The sequence below is a fragment of the Canis lupus genome, chromosome 28, assembly GCF_048164855.1.
Source record: "Canis lupus baileyi chromosome 28, mCanLup2.hap1, whole genome shotgun sequence".
Taxonomy (NCBI): Eukaryota; Metazoa; Chordata; class Mammalia; order Carnivora; family Canidae; genus Canis; species Canis lupus.
In genome coordinates, this window is record NC_132865.1 from 10,750,001 (window position 1) to 10,775,170 (window position 25,170).

The 25,170-nt window shown below is 34.5% G+C and overlaps 1 protein-coding gene across 12 annotated transcripts in view; it reads right to left on the reverse strand.

Moving 5' to 3' along the window:
* Positions 1-25,170, reverse strand: part of RALYL (RALY RNA binding protein like) — a 708,475-nt gene that overhangs the window by 414,755 nt on the left and 268,550 nt on the right. For 3 of the 12 annotated variants that reach the window (XM_072804061.1, XM_072804059.1, XM_072804063.1), the window contains one exon: positions 3,970-4,060. The exons of the other annotated variants lie outside the window; for them this stretch is intronic. The gene's annotated coding sequence lies outside the window, so the exon portion shown is untranslated. The remainder of the gene's footprint in view (positions 1-3,969; positions 4,061-25,170) is intronic. 12 annotated transcript variants of the gene reach the window in all.

A 25,170-nucleotide genomic window follows, 5' to 3' on the forward strand; every position in this document is an offset into this window, starting at 1 on the left:
GGGATATTTAGAGAGAAAGCGGTATGGAAGAGAGTTAGCAAAAAGACTTTTTATATTGAATATACAAATATTTTTATCTGAATATAAAGCTTCAGAGTTTTAAATTTTTCCTACCTATACTGTCCTTCATGTCTTAAAGTTATTATCATGCATTAGTTATATAATATCAAGGGAAATGATACAAACTATTCTTATTTTGGAGGGAGAAAAAAGTTCTCCCAACTTTTGATTCCTCATGACTCCTCCCAGGGGTCTTCAGTTCTATTTACCAAAATACCATGAGTTAAATGAAATCCTTCCTGTACCTGAAGATCTCTAAAAATATGAAGGAACATTAGAAATGTATTTGAACGTAAATTTAAGCTGTTTTGAATGATCCCTCCAGGACTCTACTAACTACCCTCTAGAAACTCTTGCTCCCTCCACCATCTATCAACATTCTTAAACTTTATCCTCATCTTAAATTATGCTCACATTTTTCTTCCTAAAAGATATTCTTTAAGATACCCATTTCTTTTACACAAGAAATATGCATTCTCATTCCAAATCCTCTTCCAGCCCCCGATTTCCTTTGCTCCTTCTTCCCACGGTCAAATGTCATTTACCGTGTGTTTTTACTAGACAGTGCCAACCCTCGGTGTCTAGAAGAAGCAGGACAACACCAACTCAAAGCCGCTTGGCCTAGGATTTTTTCCAGGTAATACCTGTGCTGTGGATGTTAAATACTATTTTGGAAACAAGAAGCTGTAGCCCACTTATTGCCAAGGTAGATGCGGGATGACCTTGGAAATAATCTCCTTTATAGGAGTCCACCAAATGACCCTCTCCGTCATGCAAATGTATGGCAAGTAATCATCCTTCTGAGACCAAGGGAGCAGGGAATAAATCGACCTTCCACACTCTGACCAAAGCTGCCGCAACCAATTGTTCTTCAGTAATGAGAAATGAGTCTAATGGAGGAAATACCTCAACTTAAAGAGTCCAAGAAGCCTCCTGGGAAGAATGAGGGCAAGGCTCAGAAGCTTTCCCAGGACCCAGAGGAGACTGAAGCTTTATATTCAGGAACAAGGACAACAACAAGGAACCAGGGCATTTGAAAATGGGCACCTCTTGGGTACTGGGTTTCTGACTACCCATCACTGAAAAAGCCTCCAAACCCACAGCGATCCTGGATGTTAAGGAAACCTCAAAACGTTGGTATTAAGCTTTTTGCTGAAGCGTATAGGTGATAACTCATGCAATTAATTGGACAAGTACAATATTCAACCACATTTTAGCACTGAACTTTGTGAAGCAGGTCATACAACTTATGCTGAAGGAAAAAAAATCACATTTGTTACAATCATTTCCAGATATGAAGTATTTGTACCATGAAAATAACTGTCTCTGTAAAGTGAAGTTATAAATCATCTCATGATAAATTATTTCCCGTTACTCTACCTTGCACAGATGCTAACACTTCAATCATTCTTTCTCTATAAATGCTGTTTTGTTTCCAATATTAATGCAAACGCAGAGTTAATGTTTCATAATCTCACCCCATGGATATAAACATCCTTTCTCTGCTGACTTCACAGTCATGTTAAAAAACACTCTTGCTTCAATCACACTTTCCTCTGATAGTAAATTGCTTGCTGCAAACATCTTAGCCAAAGCGGATCAATTTTATTTGCTTTTGTTTCTCATTAACACAGTTCAATAAATAAATTATTCATTATAAAGTTTAACACCCAATTATTGTACACAAATGTAATACAGAAGATGTTTGCAAACTTCTCCTGTAAAGGCACAGATAGTCTAAATTTCGGGCTTTGTGGGCCATTTGATATTTGTTTCAACTACTCAATTATGCCACCAAAGATTAAAAGCAGCCCTGGATAATATGCAAATGAATTAGCATGGCTGTGTTCCAATAAAACTTTATTTATAAAAACTGGTGGCAGGCCAGATTTGACCTGTGAGCCATAGTTTGTTGACCCCTGCCCTACATAAAAGGCTGAGAAATAATTTCACACTTTAAAGATCTTTTCGTATTAACTAACCACCAGTTACAGAGTGTATTTATTATATATCAAAGATTCAGCCAAAGTAGAAGTGCAATGAAGCTCAACTTGACTTCTGTAAATGTATCCAAAGAATTCCACTGAAGTGTACTTGTCTCAGTTTTCTTATTATTATCCCATAATCCAGGAGGCTACTAAGGGTAGAGAGTGGGAGCAATATACCAGGGTGCAGACCATTCCAACCAGTGCCAGTGAACAATAACTTTCCTGAAAAAATTTTTCGTCTAAGTTCCAAACAACTGCTTTGGTTATTTTTGAATTTTAATGTTTTATCATTTCAAATAGTCATGTTTTATAATTTGTCCTTAAAAACAAACAAACAAAAAATCCATTGTATTCTACATTGATTTAAATAGTTTTGTTAAACAGCCTCTGAGACACCCATAGGTCTTCAAGAGAGTTCATTTCCATTTGTGACATTTTAGATCATTTGAACCCACTTTAGGCACAGTTTGTATCTCTAACCATTGTGATACTACATATCCCTGCATTTAAACAGTAGGAAGAATGATATGGATACAGAAATAAACCAAATGGGAGTTACTTCACCTCTGTCATTCAATTAACCATTAACTCCTTGTTCTTTTTATGCATTTGTACATTTTTTGGAGTTTATTGTGAAAACTTTTATGCATCTGTTTCATATTTAGTCTCATGTTAAGAATTTCTTCTCTTTTTGTGTATATCTTTTGTTTTATGTGAAATTTTTGAAATCAAAACCAGTAAAACTGTTCTTTCACCAAATATGAGCATAGGTAGACCAAGGAATACATTTATATTGTCTACTGAGCATGAATATATAAAGAAAATTAATTTGGATGGTCATTGAAAATTTGTAGAAGTTAAAACTAGAAAACAGAATGTTATTAATTATTGATGTAACTAAAATGTTGGCATGTTTCTTTTCTTTAATGTATTAATACAATTTAGAAGTAATGCTTTTTTGTACTGAACACTTGTCTTATTTTTTCAAATCTTTATATATACTGGCCTGATAAACCTATGTATATACATGTATACATATATGTACTGCACACACAAGAAGTTCAATAATAGAAAAATGTCACTGTTTTGGTTTCTTTTTTGGCCATTATGATTACTGGTTTCATTTCATGATTATTATAAAGCATGTTTTGTTGAACAGTCAAGAGGGAAGTCTTAATACTCCACTCTGTGTGTCAAATATACTAGGTACGCTACTGGCATACACTGGAACATGAAGAGTTAGGGGACAGATTATGTGGGGCCCTGTAAGCCACTGTCAGAATTTTGACTCTCATTCAGAAAAAAAAAAAGGAAGCCTTTTTTTTTTTTTTTTAAATTAGAGGAGTGGCATGATATAACTTACATAATAAAATTAACACGCTGGAAGCTTTCTTGAGAATGCTTTCTAATGGCTTACCAGGGAATAAGCACGGATGAATGGAGACTGAATAGGAAGCTACTGCAAAAATACAGACAGTACATAATGGTGGCTTGGGAAGAGTAAAACAAAGAAAGCTGTGACAGCAGGATTTATTTGGATACATTTTTTAAAAGATTTATTTATTTGTAGGGGGGGAGCAGCGGGAGAATAGCAGATCCCCACTGAGCTCACAGCCAGCAGTGGGACCCCAGGACTCTGACATCATGATCTGAGCCGAAATCAAGAGTTGGCCGCTTAACAGACTGAGCTATCCCAGTGCCCCATTCTGGATACATTTTGAAGCTAAACCCATTTAATATCCTGGGAGGTTTGGGATCTCAGATGAGAAAGAAAAATGAGAAAAACTCCAAAGTTTTGTCCTGAATAATTTGTAAGAATTGGATTGTCATTAACTGAGATGATGGACTATAAAAGGAACAACACCGGTAAAAAGATCAGAAATTCAGATTTGGATGCATCGAGTAAGAAATGTCTACTCACCACTCAAGTAGTGATGTCAAGTGGGTAGTTTAATATACGAGTTTGGAGTATGGGAGAGAAGTCTGGATTGCATATAAAAATGCAATGGTTCCTAGAGTATAGAGAAAAATGAAATGCATCAGACTAAATGAGATTACCAACAGAGTATATAGATGAGGATGAAACTCTTAAGCACCCCAACATTAGGAAGTTAGGACAAGACGATAAATCAGCAAAGATGGGGGCAGCTGGTGGCTCAGTGGTTGAGCAACTGCCTTTGGCTCAGGTCATGGTCCCAGGGTGCTGGGATCGAGTCCCACATTGGGCTCCTTGCAGGGAGCCTGCTTCTTTCTCCCTCTTCCTATCTCTCTGCCTCTCTTTCTGTGTCTCTCATGAAGCTACTTGAAGAATTTTGCCAAGAGTAAGGCATTGTCAGAAAAAAAGTTGGTGCAGTGTATATCTGTGTGTGTGTTTGTGTGTATGTATTCAAAATATGCACTCAAAAACACCAGCCATTGTTAGTCATAATTATAACATTGTCATATTTTAAGATAGATTGACTGGCCTATCCAATTCACAGATCATTGATGAAACTAGTTAAAAAACTAGTTCATTTGCTTCGTTGGGGCTCACCATGCTCCAAAATAACACTCACATATCACTTTAAATTATTGTTGATAATTAGGTTTTAATTGGTTTCATAATTTTGTTCCCATCTAATGAATAAACATGTTTGGGACTTTTATCGCTGCAGAATAAAAGAAATATCATGTATATAAAAATTTAAATATAATTTGAGTCAATCCTACAGATTGGCAAGATATTTCTTTCCTTTTTAAGTGCTCTGTTCATTATTCATGTTGAAGAGAAACAGTTCTACTAGACTACTCATCATTCCCTGTACACACCCTGACATTTCACACCTCCCTGCCTTGGCTTATGTTCTTTCCCTTGCCTGGTATCCTTCCACTTGATGAGTTCTTTCTCCTCTGAATAGCACATCCAGAATTATTAACTTCCTCTTCGGTTATCCTATAGCATTTTAAATATCTCTGCATTAAGCTGCAGTAGTAATTTACTCGATTGTATTCTATTTAATTGTTTATATACAGAATTTACTTTACCTTCTAGAACTCTAAGAAGATTGAAACCTTGTCTGTCCTTGTTACAGCTTCCTTATTCCTGGCAGAGTAGGCGCTCAATAGTATTTCTTAAATGAATGAGTTTACTGGATGACCCTTTCTTCTTGATTTCTAAGGTGCTATTTCAAGAAAACCTGTCTACTCAATGAAAGTTTTTCTGGAAGGAGAAGCTGCATTCAGCAAGTGCCAATTTAAAAACAGATCTTAGGGATCCCTGGGTGGCACAGCGGTTTAGCGCCTGCCTTTGGCCCAGGGCGCGATCCTGGAGACCCAGGATCGATTCCCACGTCGGGCTCCCGGTGCATGGAGCCTGCTTCTCTCTGCCTGTGTCTCTGCCTCTCTTTCTCTCTCTGTGACTATCATAAATAAATAAAAATTTAAAAAAATATTTAAAAAAATAAGAACAGATCTTAATTTAAGAAATATTAAGGTGGAAAAATTATTTTATTTACGTCTCTGAATTGATGTAATTCAGTAATGCCTATTCAAAAGGCAATCTATACATTAAGACAGAAACAGAAAACACATTAAATGAATGAATAAAAGAATGTATGAAATATTTCACGGTAAAACTGTATATTTTATCTTGGAAAATGACACTGCATATAAAAACGGCAGGCTCTTGTTCAGAAATGGCTTTAATTCCAACCCTGTCTGTTTTTCCTCTTAACAATTTTGAAAAAAATAATAGCTTCTATCCTTCTGTTCTTCGTAGGTGATAACTGCCCTCCCAATTAATCATCTCATCCTTTTTCATCAATTATTACATTCCCCACTCTCAAGTTGATGATGTCCTTGCGTGGTTACATACAAGCAGAATTAAGCTTAAGGACAAAGGAACATTATTTAAGCGATTTGCAATCGCTTTTTAAAAATTTTGTGTTATTATTAAATAGAGAGCAGAGGACTATTAAGGGGACATCAAAGTGTTCAGAAAATTTGCATCCTAAGAAAGTCATCAATCAGTTATAGCATCATGGCCTGACTGATCACAAGCACTCAGAGGTCTTGAGTGACTTCATAGGGTCTATCTACACTGCAGTGGCAACTAATACTCTACATCCCAAGAAGAAGATGAAAGGAAAAAGTGATATACCAATGCCAGTGTTTCAAAATCTGATCTCTAATCCGCAGAGCAAAAATTTTAAGGTCTACCCTTTTAGAGTATTAACATAGCAACATACCATGTCATGAAGGGTATAAATTAAAGGTAAATAAATTCACATTTAGAGGTAACACTGAAATCAGCAATTGGGAATTGGAACAAATAACTTTATCCTTATTTTAAATGCTCAATCTCTATGGATACTAAATTTCATATTGATTTTATTTCAATTCTCTGGTTTATGTTTTCTCAAGATCTTTTAAAACTATACTGTACAGTAAAGAATTACAAAACTACCATCATTTTACATAAGAAGGTTTAGACACAATACAAAAGATAATATATTAAATATCATATCAATCTAAGCACAAAATCTAAAGGGCTATGTTCACTGGGAAAAAATCTGCTTAGGACTTTTATTTATAAATAGTGAATCAGTGACTTACAAGGGTGTCATTATTTCTGATAAAAGTGGAAATGCTATTAAACAAATGCCATGGCACACCAAATTATTTAGTTATAATGCAATTCTTTTCATCATGAGTGCTTTAGTGGAGATCATTTTATATCTACAAAAATGAAGATGAAACAGACACAGAGTTCTCTACAGCAATTTTAAAAATAAAAGCAAGTGCTGTGAAACACTATTGAAAATATATTCCTTGACATGCACAGCTCTTTGTTGTACAATGTCTATGTTCTGTGGGTCTCTTTTCATGACGTGTTCAGCTCTTTGAGTATAGCAATTACAGGCTGATGGAGATTTTTAAGGTTGCTAAACTTGAATGGAACTTAAGAGCGGCTACTTGGTGCTGAAGAGTACAGATAAGAAAGTTCAATCATTTACTAGTAAAAAACAAATCTCTTCTTTGATAATAAATGAGCATACAACAAAGTCACAGAGTAACACTGGTTGTGCTCAATAGTCATTATAACCACCCCAGCAAAGCGCTTTTACTACAGACCATAGGACTGAAGATAGAAATAATTTTGTTACACAGGATTTTTTTTTCAAAAATGTTATCTACTATGGAATAGTAAGTATCTTATCCTCATTTGGAAAATTTTAAAAAGGAAAAAAAGATTTATTCTTTTGTTCTCAGTGATTCAATTTATCTATTGTTTTTTAACTTTGTGATTTTGTTAATTTCAGGGCTTAAGTACTAAAGTAAAAGCATAAGCATATATGAACTAAAGAAAATCCACTAAGGAGTGACTTTACAAATTTCCCCTAAAAAGTTTTGGATATAAGTTTCTAGAGCAATATTAGAACATAGTTCTGTTTTTAAAATTTCAGGTTTTTTTTTCTTTAAATTAGGTCTTATTAACCTACATTAAAATTAGCACATAAATATTCAATATTTTGTGGGTTGACAATTGCATACATTTATACAACAGTGTTCAAGTAAGATACAGGGCATTTCTAACACCCTACAATATTCTTTTGCCTTTTAACAATGGAAACTTAAAGAGACTGGATTGTGACCAATATATGGATTCTCAATGGTGAAGTATAAGATTCTTCCATGAAGTGTATCTTAGAAAACAAGTAAGACTAGATTCTGGTCCTTCTTACCTTTGTTAGGGTCTATACTTTAGCCAACATTAAATGTTTGCTTACTCCATTTAGGGAATAACAAAGCAGTCGTTGAGTAGACCACTGCTTCTTTAAATCAAAGTAGACCATTGACTCTTTACATCCAAGCAACAGTTTTATTTAATACACTCATTTTGTTAATAATATATATTTAATATATATTTAGGCATAGATTTTAAGTCCTAGAGTCACCATTTCGGCTAATGCATGCAGGTATTTACTATGAATTTTTTTAAAAAGTAAACTAGAAATTATCTAAGGATATCTAATTGTGTATATATATATATGTTTCAAATTCAAGTATTAATAAATTTAACTAATAACATAGTGCCAAATTCAGGTTCTTAAAATTTGTCTTTAAATTAAGCATATTTTTAATGAGAACCTGAAAATTTGCAAATGTATTAATAACCTAACTTGAATATCACTGGAAATCTAGATTAACTGAATTATGCTCAGGTATGTATCTATATTTATTTATGGAGGTCACTGACTTTAATTTTTTATTCAGTTTATTTGAAGAAAAACAAAAAACCCAGTTCATTTATTTCTTTTCTTGTCAAGTCTCAAATTCCACTGACCTTTTCTTTTTTTTTTTTTCAGTGCATACATTTTTTTTTTAAGCTGAATATAGCTAACATGCATGTGATATTACTTTCAGGTTTACAACACAGTGATTTAACTTCTCTATATGTTATGCTATGCTCACCAGAATTATAACTATCATAAATACTGTCACCACCATACTTCTACAGTCTCATTTATTATATTCTCTATACTGTGCCTTTTATTCCCATGATTTACTGATTTCAAAACTGAAAGATTGTATCTCCTGTAGCTTCCCTTCATCTGTCTTGCCCATCTCTCAATCCCCTTCCCTCTGGCAGTCATCATTTTGTTCTATGGATTTATAGGTCTGATTCTGCTTTTTGTTTATTAAATTGCTTTGTTTTAGATTCCACATATAAATGAAATTATATGATATCTGTCTTCTTCTGACTTATTTCACTTAGCGTATCTTCTAGGTCCATTCATGTTGCTGCAAATGGCAAGATCTTAAGAAATAAGACTAGACTCTGGTCCTTCTTATTAGACCTTTATTATGTCTATACTTTAGTCAACATTAAATATTTGTTTACTCCATATAGGGAATATGCATGCACATGTATCACTTCTTTTCTGTCTATTCATCAGTGAATGCATATTTAGGGTGCTTTAGTAGCTTGGCTACTACTACTACTCAATAGTAGTAGTACTGGATCATATGACATTTATATTATTTAAATATTGAGGAACTTCCATGTTCTCAATAGGCCTTATACCAATTTATGTTCCCATCAACGGTGCAGAGAGTTTTTTTTCCCATAGCCTCACCAACACTTGTTATTTCTTCAGACAATCTTTTTAACTTCAGATTTCATGAATTATTTCTAGGTCATCATACAAATGGAATGTAATATGAACTCTTTGCTGTCTAGATTCTTATGCTTTGCATAAAGTCTATTAAATGTATCCATGCTGGTACATGTACCAGTATTTCCTTTCTTTCTTTCCTCCTTTTTTTTTTTTTTTTTTCCTTTAGGAGAGAGTACATAAAAGTGGTAGGGGCTGGGGCAGAAGGAGAGAGAGAGAATTTTAAGCAGGCTCCATGTCCAACATGGACCCTCAGATCCTGAGATCTCAGACCCGGGATCATGACCTGAGCTGAAATCAAGTCAGACACTGAACTGACTGAGCCATCCATGTACCCCTCCTTTCTTTTTTTATTGCTGAAGATTTTGTAGTATGAATATTCACTATTTTTATCCATTCACTTTCCACCCATTCTTTTGTAGACATATAGTTGGATCGCTTCCACATTTGGCTTATTATAATTTGGATTTCTGTGAGCTTTGATGAAAATATCTTTATGATAAAATTAAGAGCGGAAATAGAAGAGAACATCCTGAATCTAATAAAGGGAACCTAAGAAAAACCTACAGTTTATATCATACATAGTTGTAAAATATCAATCCTCATTCCCTTATGAGAAAAGAAACCCTCCAAATAAATAAGTCTTATATTATCACGTCTATTTCAACACTGGAATTTTTAGCCAGTGCAATACTCTAAGGGAAAAAAAAAAGAGGCATAAAGATTGGAAAGCAAAAAGTAAAATGGTCATTAATCAGAGACAACATCATTGTTTATGGAAAATATCCTTATGAATGTTACAAAAAATCTAGAAAACTAATACTTCAATTTTGTAGTGTTACAGGATGAAGGTCAACATACAAAAACCAGTATAATTCTATGTAATCTAATTAACAATTGAAAAATTAGATTTAGAAAAACACAATTTACAACAGCATCTTTCCTTCTTTTTTAAAACCACTCTATTGAGGTATAATTGATACAAAAATATGTACATATTTAACGTATATAATGAGTTTGGAGATAAGTGTAATGAATAGGGAGGGTAAGAAGAAACTTTCATAGGTGATGGAATGTTTATGGCACAAATAATCTCTTACACATAGTTTGTTCTCAGGTTCTAATTGTCCTTGCTCTGGCCAAGACTACAGCGCTTGCTGTTGGCACAATGAACTCCATATTGCTGCTCTTTGTAATAGTTGGTGCATATTCTGTAGCAAATATGCTCAGAGATCTGTAAACCCAGATGACATTAAACATTATACTAATATGGGGGTGCCTGGGTGGCTCAGTCAGTTAAGCATCCGACTCTTGATTTCGGCACAGGTCGTGATCTCAAGGTTGTGAGACTGATGTCCAAGTTCGGCTCTGCACTGGGTATGGAGCATGTTTGAGATTGTCTTCTCTCTCTCTCTCTCCCCCTCTCTCCTTCTGCTCCCCACCCCCACTCACTCTCTCTAAAAACAAAAACATTATACTAATGTAAAAAACATTAAGGGAATATGGAAATATTCAACTTACTTTAAACCTTTTTCCCTGACCACTTTTATTTTACTACCTCCTCGCTTTATAAGGCCATCCATCAGTTGCAGAGGAAACTAATTACAACCAAGATTATTAAATCTACCTTGGGCACACTTTCCTGGTTGTGTTTTATTGCTCAGATTCAGCAATCTGTAGGGATATAAAAGTCATTTCTATTACTGATCCTTCTGCCTTCTAGTAGGGTCTCCAGAAAATGGCTTCTCTTTTAAGACCAGTAAGAACTCCAACACTCTCTTTCTGTGTTGAACCCCCAGCCTATCACTATTTTTCTTTACTTTCTTCTCCCCATACCCTCTTTTTTTTTTACCCCATACCCTCTTAACTTATTTGCCTACATCCTCCAAAATTCCCTGTACATTTTTTTACAGAGTAATTTCTCCTACAAGCTTTTAAGTTGTTTTTCTTCCTCCATCCAATTTAGGATGTGCACACAAGTCCTTAATTACAAAGCCAAAGGCAATCGTTAAGGTGCATTCCTAAACAAAGACAGTTGTCTTCCTAAGGGAATCCTGAAGATAGATCTTGAAGTAAGCATTTTTTTCCCTCACTGAGACAAGATCATTATAAGCACAAATGTACAGTCAAACTCAAGATCATTAACCCATTTTAATTTCCTTTTGATAATGACAATGAGTCATAGTCATAAGCTACATACATATATATATAAAGTGCATCTTTCTCTTTTATCTTTTCCAGCTATTCATAATGTTCCAAATTTGAACTATATATGAGATGGGTATCTCTTGGACAGATTAGAATAATGTTATTGTTTATATAGCTTTAAATATAATTAATAATCGAAGCCTATTTATTAGACAATAATAAATGCAAGTGGTCAAGAGTTAGGCACCACTGATCTATTAGTTCATATGTGCTAGACAATTAAATTAGAAAACATTGTTAATATTGCAAGCAGGATGTATTATAGGCACTCAGGAAGTATCTGTGAATTAATTGATATCAATTCCTTTGGAAACAAAAATGGTTCCCAGTATGTGCACACTCTTGTACTCACCTTGTCTTTCTCTCTTTTCAATAAGATTAGTTCATAATGTTATCATGCATGAGTATGCATTTTTCAAATCAGCTTTGAATTCCAAATCTCAGGATGCAAGTTCCAACTTCAATCAAATTTTGTCTATAACAACTGCTGGACATTAAATGATGCCCTGATGATCTGAAGTGCTTAATATTTTCAAACCCGTGGCAAATTCTATAACCTATTCTGAAAAGACTGGCTCAAATGGAAAACAGCTAGATTGTTATTCAGAGAATACTTGAGGATTATAATAACCTTGTTTTTAATGTCTAGAAATCAGACTTGGGAGGTGGGGGCAACAGTACAAGCAGTAACCAAATATTCTAAAAAGAGTAAGTGGACTTCATGCTGCACTACATATCTTCTCTCATACAGGAATAACTAATTATACCAACAATATACTTATCATATAGGAATAACTAATTATACCAACAATATGCTAGTTTCCAGAACAAAGACACCAAAAACTGTCAACTGACTGACCATCTTAAAGATGTTAAATAAGATGATTTGAAAACATCTACATTTATTATTTCTCAAAGTGAAACTAATCCTTATTTTTTGAATGTCAGGCTCTATGAATCCTAAACACAGCTTCCAGTCATTCTAGGAAAATAAACTTGTACCTGTATTGTGGTTAATAAAACGATTGGCCCATACTTTGCTTTTAATATATAAATGTTTATGCTATATTGTCTTTGATTACAGTGTCTAACGGAGGAAGCATGAGGCATTGATGTCTGTGTTCAAAACAGGATACTCATTTTAAGCATCCAGTCATCATGTAACTTTGGTATATAATGATAATGGACAGTCCAGATCTTTGGAAAAAGGATGGTATACATAATTGGGGGTAGTTTGGGAGAGTTTAATAAGGGATTATTTGCAAAGGGTGTAAGATTAAGATGGAATCTATGAGAGATGTGCAGAGCCCTATGTGAAGTATCTGAAGGGACAAAGGGAGGCCTTGGTAACAGCCTGCAGAGAATACCTGAAGGAGAGAGCCCCAGGGCAGAAAATGAGCCAGAGAGAGAGAGAGAGAGAGAGAGAGAGCATGAGAGAGTCCCAAGACTGGCCTGAACAAACAGGTATGTGATCACTTTAATTAGAGAACTCATTAAAGTAGATCTAGAGCTTTTCAAAATTACAGAGGAACAGTTTATATCCCCAAGAATTCTGATTTGTCTTAAGGGTAAGGCCTAGCATTTGTAACTTTTAAAGCAAAAATAGAGATGATTCTGACATGTAGAAACTATTGATAAGACTTCTTAGCATTCTTGCTTGTGCAGAAAGTGATTATCATAGAAAAGTGGATATTATACTTATTTTCATTTAGACATGTAATTAGATTTCCTTTTCTGTTCTCCTATGTCACTCACTTGCTTCCCTGTCAGAGCACATGTTATACTGCTTTGTATTTTTAATTTATTCATCACTGCCTTTCCTCCATTTGGCAATAATTTTTCACTATTGGGGACAATCTTTTTACCACTTTAATCAAGATGCATCTACAGTCTTAGTTCTGAGTGTACACAGAGGTAGATTTTGTTAAGGAAGTGACGCACATATCCACATATACAAAACTCTTGGGTTTCTATATCAAATTTATAATCAACAACATTAATATACATTCTGTATGACAAAGGCTTTAACCAACAATTGTTCACCAAGACTTCGTGCTTGAAAAAGTGAGAAGGGAGTCTCAAAATAGGGGGAAAAAAGAAATGTTTTATCTGTGAGATTTGTTAAAAGTTTAACAAACATTTTAGCTGGAAACGATAAAAAATTAATCAGAATTATTCCTCATCTGTGAAAAAAAAAGGAGTTTCAATTCTGATATTCTTATACTGGAAAGAAATACGGTCTTTGCTCTGAGAATCAAGATGAAATGTAAAAATCACTTTCTGTGAAGCTGTAATCCAATTCTTTCACTGAAATTCAACTTTCAAAAACTGCTTAGTATTTTTGTCATTGCATAAAGTGATTATGCCAGGAAACTAGAGATCCCCTTTATTAAATTTAGACATATAGAGAAAGTGCTTATGCTGAGAAAGACACAGGGGTAGATGCTAAAGGAGATACATGGTCTTCCAACTCTTAAAATGTGTTTTTTTTTTTTTTTTAAAAACTAAGCTACATGAATGATGTAAAGGAATAGAAGGCCATGTGTGAGTTAGTTAAAATGACAAATATGGCCATCATGCAGGCAATAAGAACAGAAAGAATTGGGGCTTTTCATCAAGAAAATAAAGCATGAGTACAGTTTGTATGTTACAAAGGGATAAGAGAACCAGACAAAAGCAAAGAAAGTGGCATAGTATGATCCCAAACCTTTAATCCCAATGTTTTACCCCTTGTAAGGAACACAAAGGCCTTCTTGTGCTCCTTTTATTCTGTATTATCTCTCTCAGTCACCTCACCTTCCAAAACCATGCTTTAATTACTACGTAAGAATCTAATGCTACAGAATTGGTTTTGCTACAGATGCCTTTACACCTGAAGTCCAGGTGTAGTTATGGCAGTTGCCTACTGGATCTTTTCAAACTGAAAATGTTCAAATCTGAACTAAAACTTCTTTCTAAAATTGCACTCCTTTCTGCAGTTGCTACCTCATTGCATAGCTCCAACATTTTCCCCAAATCAGTAACACATCAGAAGCCTGGGAGAGCACAGCAAACGTGTTTGCTCTGGTTCCATGGGTATCTTTATAACTAGAGTGAAATGCGGCAGTAGGGGAATAAAGATACTGTTATTGATAGATATGGTTTGGAAAAGATAGTAAATGTGAGACAAGAACCTCCAGGTATCAGGAGAAATAAGACATTGGCTCAAAATCTTTAGAGATTATTATCAAGTAAACCTCTCTGTTAACCTCAAGGGGAGAATGATAAAAAAGCTGAAGGAATGGAAATTTGAGGAGATTTTTAAAAACGTAAAGAATAGAATACTTCAACTTTCTTGATTTTGATCTTTTCAGAAAAAAAAAAAAAGCAGCAAGATTTTCCACAAAAGAGTTATGGCATCGTGCACAGAAGTGGAAGCTTGAAAAGCGTTTTGACTATTTGGCAGGTTGATAAAAGTATTATGTACTTTTTCAATGCTAACTTTTTCGCAATGTACCTAATCAATTGGACATATGAAATAGAATGACATTCATCTCACATTTTAATCAGCATAGCTTCTGACCACTCCATTCAGGTCAAAATCCTCCACTACAGGCTCCTTTACTTCCATGTACCTCTCTTTACTGGCAATTTTCCATATGCACTGTTTCATATGCTTGTATGTCTCCCCTCACCACTACCCCTGATCTCAGACTATAAGATGTAGGAAGTCAGAGACAGTATCTATTTTTATCCACCATTTCACCCCTGACACATAGCAATAATAACTCAAAGATTTGTTGAACAAATGTCTGTTATTAGTATAATACTTCTGACCTCTTAAAGTGATTTATATATCAACATGTATTATTTAGTAACCTCGGTGCCAAATTGAAAACCCTCTGTATTGTAATTCCTTTGACCAGAGAGTTAGTACTTTTATATATCATGCATCCAACCTAGAAATGCCAACCTAATATGCTTTCTTGAAAGTGTTTACTCATTAATGCAACGGACTCGATCCACTCCAAAGAAATGAGACGCCAGCAAATGCAGTTAAGTTTTTAAAAAGATCCAAGACCATACCTCCAATTATACTTTTAGCCACAAAGTACAAAAAAACATGTTCTTTACCAGAAATTTATTTTCATGCTAATTGTCTAATTTACCAGCTAACAGTTTGTCATAATTCACAATCCTCATAAAAGAAACAATCAAAAATCACAATCCTCATTGAAGAAAAGAAATTGAGTTTCTTTTGTATATGTCCATGCATATTTTTCTCTTTCTAGCCCTTTACTAATCCAGAGCTATTTGCCTTCAGAAATGTTATATTAGGGGCACGTAGGTGGCTCAGTGGTTGAGCATCTGCCTTCGGTTCAGGGCATGATCCTAGAGTCCCGGGATTGAGTCCCATATCAGGCTCCTGACAGAGAGCTTGCTTTTCCCTCTGCTTATGTCTTTCCCTCCCTGTGTATCTATTATGAATAAATAAATAAAATCTTAAAAAAAGGAAATTTAATATTAGACACTTTTCTGTCTAAACTTGTTTCATACATTTTAAAATATTTTTAAAAAGCAGTTACCTTTACATCAGTGGGTTTTCTATTTACTCCCTTCAAGGAAATATAGCAGAGTACAGTGTGTATCACATTCACTACACAAAACTTAGTTTAAATAAATAAAGATACTTCTAAAAACCAAAGTTTCCTCAGCAAACGTACTTTCTGGAAGCACCCTTATAGAGATTTTCTTTTCTTTCCTTTCTTCTTTTCTTTTCTAAGATTTATCTATTTGAGAAAAAGGGAGAGGGAGAGGGAGAGGGAGAGGGAGAGAGAGAGAGAGAGAGAGAGAGAGAGAGAGAGAGAGAACAAGCAGGAGGGCAAAGCCATGGAGGGACAAAGGGAGAAAAAGAGAGAAAATCTCAAGCAGACTCCCTGCTGAGTGCAGAGCTCAAGAGTGGGCCTCCATCTCAGGACCCTGAGACCATGACCTGAGCAGAAATCAGGAGGAGTCCAATGCTGAACTGACTGAGCCACCCAGGCTCTTCTCTGAGATGTTTCTTTACATGCCACAAGACTGGACCTTTAAAACTCAAGAAATTAAAAAAAAAAAGAATCAAGATAAAGCCTGAGGGATTATTACATACTGCAACTGCAAATATATTTTATGGGTAGTAACACCCAGAATTTGAAATTCCACTGAAAAAACTTACTCCACACATACAATGCTTTACAGAGCTAGAAAATGTACTGAGCACCATTTGACTTGCTCATAAATATGTATTCATCCAATTTCCTGGTTATGACAACAGATTATAATCAATTAATATTCATTCTTAGTGAGGAAAATAATTAAAAAATTATTTTTTCTAAAAGATTATTATTATTATTATTATTATTATTATTATTATTATTATTTTTACTCAAACAATTCTAAGGACTTCTAATATTTTGGGCAAATACAGTAACACCTTTTATGAGCACAAGGTTGAAACTACAGAGGTGGAAAGTCTTCTGTTAAAATTTTGTTCCCACGTGATTTAACCTTTCTACATTGAAATAATCTTCAGTCAGTAGTTGAGTTTACCACTCACCCACTATTTCTTTCCCATTTTAAGTTTTGTAGTAAAGATGGTGCCTGTGGTGATGAAATTGGTAAACATCTGAAACTAATGCAATATTGTGTGCATTAGATGTGACACAATAAATCAATGTGATACAATCAAATTATTAAAACAGCAAATCAACCCATCTTTTATTTTATCCCATACCTCATAATAAAGAGAATCTCATAAGAAAGAGATTCTTAATGCAATCAGAAACAATAACTCCCTGAATTAGAAGTCATTTTAATAGGAACAAGAATTTCATTAATAAATAAATTCTACTTTATTTTTTAAGCAGAGATTTTTCAAAATTAATCTTATTATAATAGCTTAAGAGTGACAATGTTATTTATAATATTAATATCAACAACCTAATCAGTTCATATAAAAGGAATTTATTTGCATAATATGCGGAATAATTATGATTTAGAGACTATAAATATATAAACATTTCATTTCTTGAAATGGCATTGATTTCATCTAATAGCTTGAAATGTTAAGATTTTTCTCAATTTAAAATGGTTCCTAGGGACACCTGGGTGGCTCCGCGGTTGAGCATCTGCCTTTGGCTCAGGGTGTGATCCTGGGATTCAGGATCGAGTCCCACATCGGGCTCCTTGCGAGGAGCCTACTTCTCCCTCTGCCTGTGTCTCTGCCTCTCTCTGTCTCTTATGAATAAATAAATAAAAGCTTTAAAAAATTATTTCTAGTAGTTAATGAAAACTCAAAGGACACTGTTAAAAGAAATGTGCACAAAATGAACACACACACAAAAATTAAATTCACAGGTCACTGGATATCATGTTTAAAATATTTTATCACATAAACTTGATTCTTCTGAAAGAAAAAGCAGAATAAATAAATATAGTGGATGATTTCATTCTTCGAAACACCCAGGATTTGGGACACCTGGGTGTCTCAGTGGTTAAACATCTGCCTTTGGCTCAAGGCGTGATCCTGGAGTTCCAGGACAGAGTCCCACATCAGGCTCCCTGTGAGGAGCCTGCTTCTCCCTTTGCCTATGTCTCTGCCTCTCTCTCTCTGGGTCTCTCATGAATAAATAAATAAAATCTTAAAAAAAAGAAACAGTCAAGAATTTAAAAAGTTAAAAAATCTGTTAGTAAAGGTAATAATTAAACATGATTTGCATTTGAAAATTTCACACTAAACATTTAAAGTAAATATATTACTTATATTTAAGTAAATATATTAAAGTAAATATATTACTTTTAAATTTTCACTTAGCTCTTTATAAAAGTATTTTAAACATTATTAAATGTTGCTATTATTATTATTATTATTAATTATTATTATTCCTATTAGCTTTTAGGATCTAAGATATCCCTTCCAGCAGATTCAAACATATTCTAACATTATTGACCTAACTGGATTAGCTAGTAAATGCAGAACGTTTTCTTTGATATTCTTTTATTTTTAAGTACAGAACTTAGAGTCTTCTTATGATGAGCACTGATTAACATATAGAAGTGTTGAATTACTATAGTGTACTCCTGAGACTAATATAACACTATATGGTAACTATACCAGAATTTTAGAAAAAAATTAGTCTTCCTACGAATTTGTAGCAAATTGGGGTGCCTCAGTGTCTCAGTGGGTTGAGCATCCAATTCTTGGTTTCAGCTCAGGTTGTGATCTCATGTGTCATGATCTCATGGGTCATGAGATAGAGCTCTATGCTCCCCACTCTGCTTGAGCACTCTGCATGTCTGCTTGACATTCTTCCTCTCTCCCTCTGCCCCTTCCCTACTCTAATTTCCTCTCACTTTCTCTCAAATAAATAAATATTTAAAATAATTTGTAGCACAAATATTATGTTACATATTGAGAGTTTAATTCTCTCTTTTTTTTTATTCTCTCTTTGTAGAGTGAACTCTCCATCTAACATGGTGCTTGAGCTCACCACCCTGAGATCAAGAATCAGTCACAAGCTCTACTGACTTAGCCACCCAGGTGCCCTGAGAGTTTAATTCTTTTTTTTTTTTTTTTTTTTATGATAGTCACACACACAGAGAGAGAGAGAGAGAGAGAGAGAGGCAGAGACACAGGCAGAGGGAGAAGCAGGCTCCATGCACCGGGAGCCTGACGTGGGATTCGATCCCGGGTCTCCAGGATCGCGCCCTGGGCCAAAGGCAGGTGCTAAACCGCTGTGCCACCCAGGGATCCCAATTCTTAAAAAAATCTGAATAAGGCAGTTTCAAATGACAGAGGAGGGGGTAAAACTAAGTCATATTAAGGTATCTATTATTCTAAAGGAACCTGAACACTCCTCTCCTCTCATCCCCCACCTCCATAGATATACACAAGAATGTAAGAATTACAAGAAATTAATTTAAAGCTTCCTAAGTTTTCCTTCACTTTCGGCTGAAAGAGTACTAAAGCTCTTGACTCACCAAGGTCAAGGATTTTTGTATGCCACAAGAAGAATTTGCAGCATCGTTTCAGACAATCCCATTAAAACAAATCTTGTAAACGACCAAACTAGTAGGTAATCCACATCAAACAGTTTCCTGAATAAAATAATGTTTTTGGAGCTGTCAGAATAAAGGAGAGATTTGGGGAAAGAATGAATAAGTCAAAATGTATTTTTCTTTCTCATCCAAACTCTAGTGGCCAGATCGATTCCATAGCATGATCTGAACTCATCATCTACTTTTTTTTCCCCCAGATTTGACCACACATTCCCGGAAGTCTCCTCACTGACCACTAAATAACGCATTAAGTCTTCCCTTATATATTCGAATCCCTCTATGATTTGATCTCTTTCCAACCTGCATTCTCCCAGCTCATTTATATATTTTATGTACTCCATTCAAACGGAGTATGTCCCAAAACACTAAACAATTTTCTTGACTTCTTAGTTCTTATTTAGTTCTCTTTGCCCGGAATTCTCTTCATATGTTACAATCCTACCTCTCCTTTGGCTCAGTTTAAAGCCTTTCTCAAACTCTCAGAGAATAGCTCCACTTCTCTGCACACCCTTGGGACTTTTCATCTTTCTTCTGCCATCAATTGTCCTTTTGTATTATAAAAACTCATATATTTATCTCTCTTTAGGGAGAAAATGAGAGGCAGCAAACCTTACACATACAGATATGTTACAGCCAAAGACGCAAGAGCTTCTGATTGAATAAGTGAACGATTTGAATGATCAAATGAAGGAATGAATTGGAAAAGCAATTTTTTTCAAGTCACAGGTACATGACTGCTCAGTGGATAAGAAATCAGCCAATCCAGAGTAAACTGTTACTCTGTTATATGTTATATAAAATATAAATATATAAATTTAATATATATATATTAAATATATATTTATATATGATATAATATATAATATATAATAAATATATAATATATATTTATTTATATATGAATATATATATTTATATATATGTTATATAAATATGTTATGTATTTATATATATGTTATATAAATATGTTATAAAAAAGGACAAAGATTAAAGTGCCAATCATGAATAAAGCCACAGAAATGTTTCTACTGAGAAATCTGCAATTCCTTGTAATAGACACAACAATTTCTATGTATAAATCATTACCCAAATATTATAACTCGATATACCCACAGAATTACCAGATTTATTTTACATCCCTAACACTCCAGAGTATTCTCTTTAAAGACAGCCAAGTAGATGTCCCAAGAACTTTACCAGTAATATTCATTTTATCCTCACAATATCCCTGTGAGGAAGGCTAGTATCCCCATTTTATAGATGCAGAACTGACACTTATAAAGGTTAGGAAATTGCCCAAAGCCACAGTTAGGATATACAATGTCTATGCTGCATCTTTCAAATAAGGTTTGCTCTATAAAAAGCCTGTTTGTTTATTTTTGTAGAGTGTGGGACAATTCTATATGTCCAAATTTATGGTAATGTGACATTTGGGAAACTGAGAAACTTCTAATCCTTGCTGTTATTTCTTGTTTTATTTGAAAAAGCTTCAAATAAAAACCTCTGTTTTAAAAATCCGTATTTCTGTTTATATCAATTATTTTCCAATATGTGAATTCAATAAATTTTTCACCAGGTGTGGTGTTTATATAGAAAATATAAAAAACAACTAGAAAAATCAACATAACTTTTAGGAGAAAACACACTTCTGATACAACGGCCACGCATTTATCCCAGTTTCACAAAAGAATCTCAAAGTCAAGAGGCGATGCTCAATGTTATGGGAAAATGACAATGGTGAACGCATGACACCAAATATGCTCATTCGGATACATCAACAGGGTTCGATTTGAGGAGGTCTAACGTGACATCTGCATTTCAGGGAGGGTGAGCTCCTGCTTAAATGATTGTGATCAACAACCAAAGCTTTCTATGCTAACAAGCCAAGTTTGATTGTAATTCGTTGGTGTGTAATCATCCCTCTAACAGATAATTATACACAATGACTAGCGAATTAGGAACAACAACAACAAAAAAGGACATGAAATAACTTTCAGATTTAAAGAGGTCGACCCTGGAACACAAGCTGGCATTCTTCTGGTGCACTGCTGGGGTATCATAAGAGCCACTCCACAAGATCATTCAGAGAATCATTGGAAAAAGACGCGGCATTCACATCTGATGTATCTCACAACAGGCCGGCAGGCCACAATGTCAGTAAAACATCAAATTGCCAGCAAGGTTTCATGTTGCGACTCAAATTTGAAGTGTGCAATTACTTTAATTTTATACCTTTCTTGTTCAGCTCAAAAAGGCTTTTTTTGGCAACAGGAAAAAACTGCCTCACGATCAGTCACACCTTGGCCTTTCAATCCCACATGTTTCAAGAAAACCACCTCCTGTTTTTAATTTCATCTCAAACTATATGACTACAAACATTACAAAGTTATATTTTTTGAAAACTAGGCCCTTGGGAATTCAGTGTTCATCTGAAAGCAAGAGATAAATATTTCCAAAATCATGGTGCAGGGCTTAGGAGGACTATGAAAATGCTATTGTCTATATTCTACGTTAAGAGATGTATATATTTAATCAACTTAATGATAACCTATTTTGTAAAAGAAATTATTTTTATTTCTTCTTTAATTGGATTTCCATGCAATTAAAAACATATTTTCTTCGTATATCAATAAAAAGGAACAGACTGCTGATAAATACAACAGCATGGATGAGATTCGAAGAATATTATGAAAGCTGAAGGAAGCCACATCCGTATGATTCTATTTATATAGCATTCTGGAAAAGGCAAAACTATAGGGACACAGAGTAGATCAGTCATTGCTAGGGGCAGGAGACAGAGAGGCCACTGGGAACATGTGAAGTGATTGTTGATTGGTATATTGTTATATACCATGATTGTGGTGGTGTGGACATAACTCTATGAACCTGTGAAAACCAACAGAATTGTGCACTCAGTAGGGTGACTTTTATTGTATGTAAATTATTCTCCAATGAACCTAACTTAAAAATTATTTTCTTTTTTTTTTAAGATTTTATTTATTTATTCATGAGAGACACAGAGAAAGAGAGGCAGAGACACAAGCAGAGACACAGGCAGAGGGAGAAGCAGGCTCCATGCAGGGAGCCCGACGTGGGACTTGATCCCGGGTCTCCAGGATCAGGCCCTGGGCTGAAGGTGGTGCTAAACCGCTGAGCTACCCGGGCTGCCCTAAAAATTATTTTCATGTTGCCACACTAATTTCTCAAAACTCACTAGAAGAGATATGGGACAAGCACTGTTATCTTCATTATCTTGCAGAGGAGGAACTTGATACTTAAAGAAGATAAATAACTAGCTAATATGTATGAGATACCTTCTAAGTCTGGGTCTTCCCAATGCCAAATCCAGTATTTTTCCTATCAGACTACACTATCTCTTTGGATACCCTGGAATAATGTTCAATTAAAATTAGTGAATTAAAACTAGTCCTCCACCCCTAGATTACCTCCTCAAGGCATCTCATATTGAAATTTTCCATACTGAAAACGCAATATTGAATATGACCACCAGGCAAACTTTAATTTCATAATGAATTTAATATAATGGTGCATCATGCCATTTTGGCAGCAAACATACCAGTGATTTAAAGCTTACTTAATAGGGGCTGTTGTCCAGGTCACAGAAAATAAATAGACCATTGTGCATTATAAAAGATGGATGACTTCTAGAGAAATATATTTCTCTCTCAGTAAATAAAATGTTGAGAGGAGCAACAAAAACTGAAATTGCACTCTGATAAATGCATATCAATGCTGTAGTTGGAATGTTTGAAGGAACAGGACAGGGTTAAACTGAGAGAAGGAGTGAGAGGGACTCTAAGACAATATCAAAACCAAAGATACAGAAAAAGAAATGGATGTTTGTATATTGCTCAAGAGCATGGAACCAAGATCTTATCATTTTAGGCTAAGTAAGACAACTTCTTGGATAAATATCTGACAATAGTGAGTATGCAGTATGTGTTGAGTAAATGAATGAATGATGACTTGAGTTATTCAACACAAGGATGGCTTGCTTTATGAAGTTGTCACCTACCACTTCATGAGCTGCAGGGATGTTATGGAATTAGACAGGTTGTTAGAAAACCATGAAGGATTTTTTTTTTTGTAATTGTGGTATGGTGGGGAAAAAAACTTGGAGTAGAGAATAGAGATGAGCTTGAATCCATGAAATTCGTGAGTGGGACCAGAAAGTCAGAAAAGTAAAAAAAAAAAATTAAATGAAACCTTTCTCAACAAATGATGCTGGAACAACTGGATCCACATGCAAAAAGATGAATCTAAACACACCTTACGTTTTTTAAAAAAGTAACTCAAAATGGATTATAGACCTAAATGTAAAATGCAAAACTATAAAATTCCTAGACAACATAGTTAAATATCTAGTTGTCTTTCTAAATACAAAACCTAGATGTAAAATGTAAGACTATAAAACTACTGGGAGATAACATGGCTTGAAAATCTAGGTTTGGTGGCGACTTTCTAGATACAAAACTAATAGCATAGCCCATGAAAGAAAAAAAAATAGGCTGGACTTCATTAAAATTAAAACTTCTGCTCTGACAAAGGCTCTCTTGAGAGAACAGAATGAGTCACAGAATGGCTGAAAATATTTGCAAAACATATATCTGAGAGAAGACTGGTACCCAAAACGTACAAAGAACTCTTATAACTCAACAATAAGAAAGCAAAGAATCCAATTAAAAAATGGAAAAAATACCTCTGTAGTCACTCACCAAAGCAGATATACAAATGACCAATAAGAATGTGAAAAGACACTCAACATCATGTGTCAACAAGAGACTGCAAATTAAAACAGTGAGATACCACTACACAGCTCTCACAATGGCTAAACTCCAAAACACAGATAGCACTGAATGCCAGCAAGGAAGTGGAGCAGTGGGAACTTGCATTCATTGCTGGCAGGAACAGAAAATGGTGCCGTAACTTGGGGCAAATGTATCACTAGGGCAGTGAAAATATTTTATATGATCCTGTAATGGTGGATACCTGTCATCATACGTTGGTCAAAATTCAGACAACATAAAGAGTGAATGCTAATGTAAACTATAGAGTTTAGTTAACATCAATATCAATATTGATTCATCAATCTAACCACAGCCTAAAGCAAGATGCTAGTAAGAGAGGAGCCAAAGAGGGGGAGAATAAAAGGCTCATATATAATATTAGTGCTTAGGAGTTAACAAACGTTTCTAAAAACATTAAATTAAATGATACTTCAAAGCATTTAATCCAAATTATAACAGATGCATTAAATATAAACTTAAAAAATAATTATTTTGTGCCATGGACAACCTCCCTTTCTGATCTCTTTCATGACTATACATTTAATAGGCTTGCAAATTAGCAGGTAAAAAAATACAATGTTATTTCAAATTTTATTTTACAATTTTCTAAAGTTCTTAACTTCTTTCTGAAACCAAGATCTTGCAGACACTGCACTTACAGGATATGCTCATTTATCTAAATGTATAACGTAAGTTATTTCTTTATTGTCAATTATGCTGAAGATGTAAAACAGAATGGCCATTCATTTTAGTTGTGAATTATGCGGGCCTTTTAACAATGTATATTATTCTTCATTAGATTTCTCTAGGAACACTCATTCTTGCAATATTCTCTTAATTTATATCAGTGAATATATTTTATTTATGATAACA